Source organism: Castor canadensis, chromosome 12, assembly GCF_047511655.1.
Source record: "Castor canadensis chromosome 12, mCasCan1.hap1v2, whole genome shotgun sequence".
Classification (NCBI taxonomy): Eukaryota; Metazoa; Chordata; class Mammalia; order Rodentia; family Castoridae; genus Castor; species Castor canadensis.
Genome location: NC_133397.1, coordinates 81,333,036 through 81,343,543, shown reverse-complemented (window position 1 = coordinate 81,343,543; position 10,508 = coordinate 81,333,036).

Here is a 10,508-nt window from a genome sequence, read left to right as displayed (position 1 = left end):
CTGGAGTCAGTGGCAAAGGACCTGGGGTGAGCCAAGGCCCCACCTGGATGCCTTTCATTCTAACTCACCTTCCAGAAGTGTCCAGGAAGCACTGGTTTCTGCAATCACATCTGGCATCTCCAGTCCCCAGATGTCCACACAGCTCCATTCTGGCCACTGGTCTACCACCCTGGTTCTGCCTACCTTTCTAAGTCCCACGGACCCCAGCCCACCATGGTCTACCCTGTCCACAGCCTTGGACTGCACTTCCCTGGAACTCCACTCAGATGGGGCATTTCTGACCCATGCACCCCCTCTCTGTCCTGCCTTGCCTGCTGAAGCCTCCCTCCCCAGAAGCTCTGTCCCTACTCCCTAATCCTGCCTGCCAGCCTCACTCCTGCCTAACTGTCCCCATCTCTACCAGTTATAACAGTGCCCTTCCCCCACCTTGTCACAGACACTACACAGAGGCATTGCCTCCCCACTGCAAGGTTGAGAAGTTGTCCAGAGTTCGCATCCAAAAAACAGAAGCAAGACTTAGGTCAAGCCGTCTTTGACACCAGCCTCACTATCTCCACATTTTCTTCCTCATTCTGACCCCCAGCCGAAAGGAGAAGGTCAGAAAAAGAAAGAAAGAATCATAAAAACCTGCAGAACATCACACTAAGAATGACTCATTTCCGTCGTGCCATCTTCCTACTTTCCCCTGAGCTCTGGGTTGGTCAATTTAATGTCGGGTTTTAGGCCCTGGGTTTTATCCCCAGCAACACACACACACACACACACACGCAGAGTAAATAAAACAAATGTGTGGTTTTAAGTCTCTAGAACTTCTATAACAGTCAGTGGCCCTTGACACACTTCTGGCTTCTTTGCTAACACAAAGGCAGCTCACAGTCCAGGTCCCCTTGCAGCTGGGTCTCATTTCTTATCACTGAGAGAGAAGCCAAGTTTGCTCTGGGAAGTAGAGCCTGGAGCCTGGGAACGTCTTCTTTTCCTAACAGAGGGGTTGACATAACTGGCTGGCATAGATTGAGTTTCCCAGGTCAGACTGAGAGAGCACTGTGTATATGCAGGAGGTTTCTGGGAAGTACTTCTGGGAAATGACCCTGGGTCAGGTAAGAGAGGGAAGGTGGGGCAGAGGGAGAGCTCTCTGACTCTCTGCCAAGGCTGTGGTCATGGCACTCAGCTGACCTGCAGAGTCACCCCGCCTGAGTCCAGTGGGAAACCTTTGCCTGCAACATCAGCTAGTCACTGGGGCACAAAGTAGTCATGGCAGCTGCTCTTCCCAGCAGCTGGGGAGGTGCCCAAGAGGTGACCTGGGCACGGTGCCACTACACCCACCTACTACCCACTTTGAATAAGGACACCATAGCCAGGGCTGCTGCCAAGGAGATTGCAGGCATAGAGCTAGAGGCCGATGGCTGCTGGAGCAATGGCAGTCACGTCTACTTGAATGCTGCAGAATAGATCAGCCACTCCATCTCCCACTGCAGCCAGCGCACGCAGCTGAGCGCATGGTGGCCTGGCAGAAGTTCCTTTCCCACCTCCACTCCACCTCCACTGCCTGGCCTTCCCTCAGCTCCATCCCAACACTCCAGAGAGGATCTGATCTCTGTCTTCTCCCTACTACCTGCCAAGCTGCAGCTATGACCTCCTTACTGGGCATGGCAGGACATGGTCACCAGAACCAGACACCACCTCCAGGAACTCTCAGTCAGTCCACCAACCACAGGTCAGATTCTGTTCCAGCTGTGCCCCATAGCCTTCCCTGCCCTCAGACAAAGCACAAGCCCCCTGGAAAGTGACCTCCTAGGGCCTACCTTTAGGTCCCCCATGTCCACCTGCATCCTGTGCCTACCCCATCCTCCCCCAGCCCTGGTGGTCAGCATCAGGACTGCTACTATAGCCAGCTCGACCCTGCTGCTATGTCCACACACATGGTGGACATGAAGGCCCTGGTGCTCTTGCCTGTGTGAAAAACTTTTATTCACTTTCTGGAAGCCTCCTTTCATCCCCACTCCCACTCTGAGGTGTTAATCATTGCTTCCCCAGGCTGCCTCTGCACCAGGGCATGTACTGTCCACACAAGCAATGTCACCCCACAAAACAATGAGACTCAGGGGCAGGGGCGTGGCTTCTGGATGTGTTTATTTGTCTTTGCCCTTTTCTAGCCCCAGTGCCCGCCACCTGGCTCTGCCAGTTCAGCTTTCTGTGCAGCTCTAGCACTGTTAACAGGAAACATGCAAAGACCATGGCCAGGCCACAGCCCTCACCAAGTAAGCCAACCCCTAAGTACTCCACTCCACCCCTGCTGGCATCCTGGAGCAGAGAAGCATTGTCTGCTCCATTCCTTCTCTTCCTGGACTTCAGAGTAGCAGACCACCCCTCTTCTCCTCCCCTGAAGCCCAGCCTGCCATCATCAGGGCCCAGTCCGGCTCTAGTGGCCATGGATGATGGAACTACCCCGGCACTGGGGTGGCCCTGGCTAGCTGGCTATGAGGCAGGCCTGCTGAGGAAAGGCCAGCTTGATTCCAGACCCCCTATTCATTCACCAGCACATAGTAGGACCAATAAAATGCATTATGTGCAGGTAGATTCCTGAGGGCCTGTGTATGAGGGACCTCTTCTGAGGGTACTGCTGAAACAATGCCTCCAAAAAGGTCGAAGCCAAACTGGAGAGGCAGGTGGATTTGGAGGTTGGGAGAGGCAATTGTGACCTTCGGTTATGACTTGACAGGGGATCTTCTCTCTCATCCTTGGGAACACTGACAGCTGGCTGAAGCCGTACTTCTTGGGAGCTTCCTTTCTGGAGCCTTTGTTTCTTACATAGACCCTGTGGTGTTGTGGTTTATAATAAGAAATAGAGTTCTTAAAATTCTTGAATTCTCTCAAATGATATGGGGATCTTTTGTATGCTATTGGAGACTGAGGACTGCAGCTCCCAGATAACCTCAGGATGGGAACTGATTGCCAGAAACCAACCTTGTGATTGGAGGCCTGACTTTCAGCCATACCCCCAACATCTAGGGAAGAGAAGAGGCCAATGATTTAATCAGTGGTGCCTACATAATGAAACTTTTAAGGGACAGTTTGGAGAGCTTCAAGTTGGTGGGCACATGGAGGCTCCTGCAGGGTGGCTCACTTCAAGAGGGCACGGAGACTCCTTGCCGCCCCTCCATACACACACACACACACACACACACACACACACACACCTTGCCCAATGTGTTTCTTCCTTGCCTATTCCAGAGTTGTGTCCTGTACAATAAATGGGAGAACTGGCAGGACTGGAGGGTGGTGGGCCCCGTGCATCCAGTATCAGAAGAGGGACATTGACAGCAGTGGTAAGAGACACATGCTCTCTTTTAGAAAGAAGGGAGTATAGGTGCTCCTCAACTTATGGTGGGGTTACAGCCTAATAAACACACCCTCAGCTAGAAATATTGTCCATGGAAAATGCATTTATCACACATCACCTGCCACATATCATAGCTTAGCCCAGCCTCCCTTAAATTGAACAGAACCCTTTTATCAGCCTACAGTTGGAAAAAACCCTCCAATGGAAGGCCTATTTTACAATAAAGTCTTAAAATAGTATTGACTGTCTCATGGAGTTGACTGGATACAGCATGCAGCAATACAGTACAGTGTTGGATTTGCTCTCATGATATGTGGCTGACTGGGAGCTGTGACTCCCTGCTGCTGTCTGGCATGGTGGGAGAGAGTCAGACCACACATTCGAGCATGGGACAAGGTCAAAATTCCAAAACTCAAAGTAAATTTTCTACTCAACACATATTGCTTTTACATCATTGCAATGGCAAAAAAATCATTAAGTCAACCAGTCTAAGTCCAGGACCACGTGTACAGGGCACAAGTCTCCTTCAAGGCCAATTCCACCAAGCCATCTGAATTTGGGGACAAGGACAAAGGCAGGAAGGGTCATGTGCAACAGGCTGCTTCTGCTTCTTTCTGGCCTTGCCAACCCAGACAAGCCATGCCACTGCTGCAAGACTCAAATTTCTGTCCATAAATTGAGGTGCATGGGGATCCCTATACCATGGTGTCAAGGTTCCAATAGGTTAAGATGTAATTATGACAAGATGTAGGGACATCAAAGTGCATTTGCACTAAGGTTTAGATATGACAAGGGATACTTGTATAAAAGTACCAATAGGTTAAGGTGTACTATTCCAAAATGTAATTATGTCAAAGTGGCCATTAAGGGCTGAATTGTGTCTCTTTCCCCCAAATTCATGCTGAGGCCCTAATTCCCAATGTGACTGTATTTGGAAACAAGGTTTTTTTGGTTGTTGTTTTTTTTTTTAGGAGATAATTGAAGCTTAATGAGGTCATAAAGGTGGGTCTAATCCAATAGAGTGGTGTCCTTATAAGAGAAGGAAGACAGCTGACTCTGGACACCATGTGGGGAGCCTACAAGATGGTGATCTTGGTCTTGGACTTGCAGCCTCCAGAACTTTGAGAACTTTGAGATCTGTTGTAAAAGCCCTCAGATCTGTGGTATTTTGCTATGGCAGCCTGAGCAGATTCAGACAGTAGGGTTATGCCAAAGTGCCATTGTGAGGGACAGGAAAAAGTGTGTCCAAGGTTTGAAAGTCTATAAAGTGCTGTCCTTACTGGCCGGCACCACCTGAGCTGGCAGGATTCCACAAGGGAGTTTCCCTCAGGAAAGAGAGCAAACAGTCTCTTTGCTATTAAGATCATGGAACTACTTTTATTATGGACTTTCTTTTTGAGACAAGATTTCACTATGTAACCCAGGCTGCACTCAAACTCTCGATCCTTGTGCCTCATCCTCCCAAGTACTAGTGCACTCCTGACAGATTTAAGATTTTGAAGGGAGCTTAATTCCAGAGCCTGACCAAAGCAAGCTTAAAACGGAATGAAAGAGCTGCGGTCAGGTACCCAATCACTCCAGTAGGTGGCGCATGTGCTCCACCCGGACGTCGGAAGGGGCAGTCCTTTTCAAACGCAGTCCATTTCAGGCGCTATTGGGTGAACAGAGCTGGAAGGAGGTTGGGGATTTTACCAGGGAAGGCTGGCCCTGCCACAGGATGACACTGAGGTACTCTCTGACTTCAGAACTTTGCCTGCTATCTCACACGTGGGGAAACTGAGGCCCTGGACAGAACGTTCCTTTGCACAGGTTGCAGGTTAAATCAGGGCAGAAGGAAAGGAGGCAAGTATCACAGAGGCCCTTCTGCCCCTCCACTGTCACTGTGGGCTGGGTGATGGCTGGGCCCAAGCCTGGGGAAATTGGTGGGCTCTGTGTGCAATCAAGGAGGAGAGATTTTTTTTTTTTTTTTGAAGCCCTTCCTGGCTGCTCGCCCCTTGCTCCTTTGTGCTCAGTCACACTCACCAAGTGTCCACAAGATCCAGGTCCCTGGACAAGCACATCCACGTGGGAGCAGGACAGGAGTTCGTGCTGGTGGTTCACAGGGCAGCTGAGGCAGAAGTTGCCACTCTGAGCTAGAGTTGTCCATGCTGGAGTATAAGGAATGTTGAACCGTGGCAGAGCACGGAAGGTAGTCAGCTGGGGGCAGAGAGGAAGGGCCTGGAGGCACAGGAGCAGCAGGTCAACAGCCAAGGGGAGGTGACTGGTGACCAGAGGACTGGCCAGAGTCAGACTCATAGACATTAACTGTTACCATGGCTTTCCTGCAGGGGATGAGGAGCTCTGGAGAGGTGGGGTTAGGCCACCTGGGAGGGTGGACACTGAAGAGGATGGTTTGAGCCTCTTTAGGGCCTGAGTCCTTCTCAAGAACTTGTGTACTTTAAATTCTCTAAGAATTAACATTTGCTGGTTTGGAGTGTGTGTGTGTGTGTGTGTGTGTGTGTGTGTGTGTATGTGTGCTGAGATTGAACCCAGGGTCTCAAGAATGCTAAGTGTGACTGACCGCTGAGCTACACTCCCATGCCCTGGCTTAGTGATAATGGCAATAACTAATGTTCTCACAGAGCCTCAGAGGACCTAATCCCTCATATTGTCATTTCTCCCTTGGCCATCGGGGTGTCTACCTGTGCCAATTATGTGGCAGGTATAAAATAACACCCTCACAGTCTCCCAGGAAGTGAATAGAAAGTGTTATCTTCTGAGTAGAGGTGGGAGTGGAGGCCACCATCCCAGAGGTCATAACTCCAAGGGCCCCTGGGATCTTCCTGGGAGATCTGGGCAGGCTCTACCTCAGCAGCCTTTAGGGAAGGTTCCAGACACTGCCTCTTCCATCTCTGTGTGGAGTCTACATCTCTGCAGAGACTGGGGGACCTTGTGTTGAAGGTCACTTGCAATGTAAAGGAGCTGAATAGAGCCCGGGAACCTAAGGAGGGGTCAACACACAGGATCAGGCACCGGGACCCAATCTCGACATTCTTTGACAGACAATTGCTGGGCACCCCTGCTCTGTGCCAGGCTGGGCACTAGGCCATGGATGCTGAGATGAATAAGAGATGACCTCTGGGGCTGGAGGTGTGGCTCAAGTGGTAGAGTGCCTGTCTAGCAAGCATGAGGCCCTGAGTTCAAACCCCAGCACTACCAAAGGAAAAAAAAAAAGATAGAGATGACCTTTGACCTTGAGGAACTCACAGGCATGGAAGGAGACAAACAGGGGAGCTGGAAAGTGGTCTGTGGGGTGAGCATCCAGACACCACCATGGGCTGTATCGTCTCAGACCACACTGACTGAACCCACCTCTCGCTCTTACACCCCCTGCATCTGATCATCAGTCTCATTTGTCTTTTTGCCTTTATTTTGAGGAAAATTAGAATTTCTTAGAGAACACTCATTTCATACAATGTAAAATATTCCTTGTCAGAGGTGAGCTGTTAAAACAATAACTTATTATAATTTAATTTTGATGCTCTGTAAAGCTCTTCCATGTAAAAAATTATACATCGAGAAAAGTTACGTTCATTTTCGGAAAAACAGCTTGCACATTCACATACTCACAAGCAGGTACACACACAGACACACAGATAGAAAACACACACACGGAGCCCAAGGGAGCCCCCAGTGGGAGTTCAGCCTGAACATGCACACGTAGAGATTGGTAGCATAGCTTAGAACCTGAGCAGAGGCCAGAAAAGCAGATGTCCTCACTGTGAGAACTGGCAGGAAGCCAAGGGATACATACCCGTGGGAGATGCTGGGCCAGTGATCCTGCCTCTGGCTACTTTGGTAGTGCTGGATCCAGGGATGGTGCCTGGGATAGGTGGAAAGATGTCCCCAAGCATAACCCTGTTTTCTTGCCAGGTTCCAAAACCTTTTTTTAAAGATGGCTTTGGTGGCACAATCAGTCAGTTACTGGGTACCCATTTCCCTGGGATGGAGGTTTGGGTCTGAGCTCAGTCTGGGCTGAGGGCTTGTGAAGGATGAAAGAGGGGACCAGGGTGAGCCTCTGGAAGCACTGGGCACCATGGCATCTATTCTTCATGCCCACATCCCTTCCCACACTATTGCCTGGGTAGGGTCCTTGCCCCGTTGGCTCAGGAAGGTGAAGCGGCCAGAACACAGCTTACAAAGTAGAAGACTTTGTAAGACTTTGGGCCACATTTAGGCCTTGGTCTGGCTTAGTACAGCCTGCTGTGTCCAGTTCTGCTGAGGAAGGGTTCAGAGGAGCAAAGTTGCTGAGTCCTCCAATGGCCCAGTGAGAAATGTGGGAACTAATTCCTCCCGGGCATTCTGGAAGAAGCAAAACAAAGTAAGATTCACCCTGAATGGCCCAACTTTGGAAGGAACCATTGTCAGCAAAGCTATGGATATCTCAGAAAGCCCACAGTGCAACCAAAACACCTAAGACAGGTGGACTCCTTGGCCCAAGGTTTCTGTGTTTTCAGGACTGAAGTAGACCAGAGAATTCTACAACCCCAGGCAGACACATTTGTTTGGCTGAAACCAGCTTATAGCCAGCCTCATAAACATCTCTTACTGGTGTTGGTCAATGAAATGCTGCTTTTCATTTCACAAGTACAGTTGAAATAATGCTCCTACACTACACTGTTGTGTAAACGGTAGATACAGGTCATCTTTTCCTGTGGCCAATGTTTCTTGAAGACCAACTGCATGGGAAGTCAGCATCTCTATCCTGGGCAATTCTTGCCCTACTGTCACGAGCACTTATAATTCACTTATACTCTCCTGAGTAAGCAGTACTCAGGAGACTGTTACTTCAGAGATCAGGATTTTATTCAAAACAAATCCACACAGCGCTCTCACATGGACCCTAATGTCCCATGCTCTGCTACCCCAGCCAGCTAGGAACTTACTCAGGCCTTCCCCAAGCCTTGCTCACCGCGATGTTTTCTTAGCTGATAAGGGGAGTCCAGCTGGGCTCCGGGGAATCCTTACTGCCGATCTTAATTGCAGGTCCATCTCATGGTCCACCAGCGACACCTGGTCGTCGGGAGAAGGGGCAGTGCTCTCAACCTGCGCCTGCCTCTATGTCAGAGGTTCAGGATGGTCTCTGACAGCGTGGTCTTCAGTGTTTGGGAGGTGAACGAGGTTTGGGTTTCGGCTCTGAGTTTATTTACCCGGTGGTGACCTCATGAGCTCCTTAGGTTGGCTCATTTGCATATCGGCCTGTCATTCTCTGGCTTGGTTTCTTAGTCCTAACACACACTAGCTAATAATTCTTATTACAGCAATTTTCCACACTTTAACACAATACAGTCAATCAATACAACAGCAATCTTATATGTGTTCACCACACCTTCTCTTGTGAGAAGTAAATGAGGAAATGTGGATCAAGATCCTGGCACACAGAGAACCTCTTGTGTCTCACTTTATAGTCTGTTAGACAACATGGAAGGCATAGAAAATGATGCTGTTTTTTGCACACTGGAATAAGCTTAGGTAATGTTATGGAGAGCTTAGTGAAAAACTTCATTATATTGCCTTTCTATATACACCTAATAATTATAAAAATTGAAAGTACTAGGAAGGTGTTAAATGTGGGATTGATATAAAGCATCCAAGTAAAGTTTTTTTCTAATTGGGCTGCAATTACTGATTAAGACTTCTAGATCATTGCTCAGTGAATGAGTGGAGTTGCCCACGAGGTCTACAGGCAGTGGGGTGTGTGGTGGTGCACGCCTGTAATCCCAGCACTCGGGAAGCTGAGGCAGGAGGATCATGAGTTTGAGGCCAGCCTGGACTATATAGTGAGATCTTGACTCAAAAAGAAAAAAATCTGCAGGTGACTGAAATATCAAGTGTCCTCCCAACAGCACATGTACCAATCTTAGAAGGAGTGTACACAGTTCAGAAACGCCTAGGAATTAAGATCAAGGTATTAAGGAGGAATCTGCACATTTGGAATTTTATGCAAGTAATGCATTAGAGATTGGGGACTGTTAGACTCTGGTGTGCATTTGCATAATTGCTTTTGACTTGTAATTTTCAGCTGAAATCTAAGTTCATAAATAGTTTTGGAACACTTAAGACAATGTACAGGTCATCAAACTTCAGTCAACTTATCATCTATAGGGACTCACTTGGGAGACTCAAATAGCTTTACTGTCATATTGACATATTTAAGAAGGAAAATGAGTTTATTAAATTTACAAAGGCAGCTCAGAATGTTGAAAGACGTTTCTTTAACTAAATTTGTGAGGGAAATCAATCAAAGGCCCACTAAAACTAATTGCTGGCTCTACATTAGCAATGAACAAGCTGAAAATAATTCTCAGCCCAACATCAAAAAAATTAAGTACTTAGGAATAATTTCAACAAAAGGCATTCCAAAGGCAGAAAAACATTATTGAAGAGATTTAAAGAGTCCTAAATGGGTGGAAAGACATCCATGTTTATGCATTGGAAGGTTTAACATTAAGAAGGCAATATTCTTGCTGGGTGCCAGTGGCTCATACTTGTAATCCAAACTACTTGGGAGGCTGAGATAGTGGTTCAAGGCCAACCCCAACAAAAAGTTTGCAAGACCCCATCTCAACCAAGAACTGGGTGCAGTGGCACATGCCTGTCATCCCAAGCTACTTTGGAGGCTGAGATCAGAAGGATCTAGGTTCTAGACCAACCTGGGCAGAAAGGTTCATGAACCCCATCTCAGTAGAAAAAAGCTAGGCATGGTGTCATGCACCTGTCACCCCAGCACCTTCAGGAAGCTTAAAATAGGATAGAAGTCCAAGTTAGCCTGTACACAAAGTGAGACCCTATCTCCAAAATACCAAGGATTGAAAGGGTGGAGGAGTGACTCAAGTGGTAGAGTGCCCAGGACTGCCAAAAAAAGAATAAAAAGAAGAAGACAATATTCTTCAAATTGATCTACAGAAATGCAAACCCCATCAAAATCTCAATGACTGGGTTTTTGTTTTGTTTTGTTTTGTTTTAGAAATTGATAAGCTGACTCTGAAATTCATAAGGTAATTCCAAGGACCAGAACAACCAAAAGAATCTTTAAAAAGTTAGAGGATTCACACTAATTTCAAAACATAGTACAAAGCCACAGTAACCAATATGGTATGGTACCAGTACAAATTTGACATATAGATAA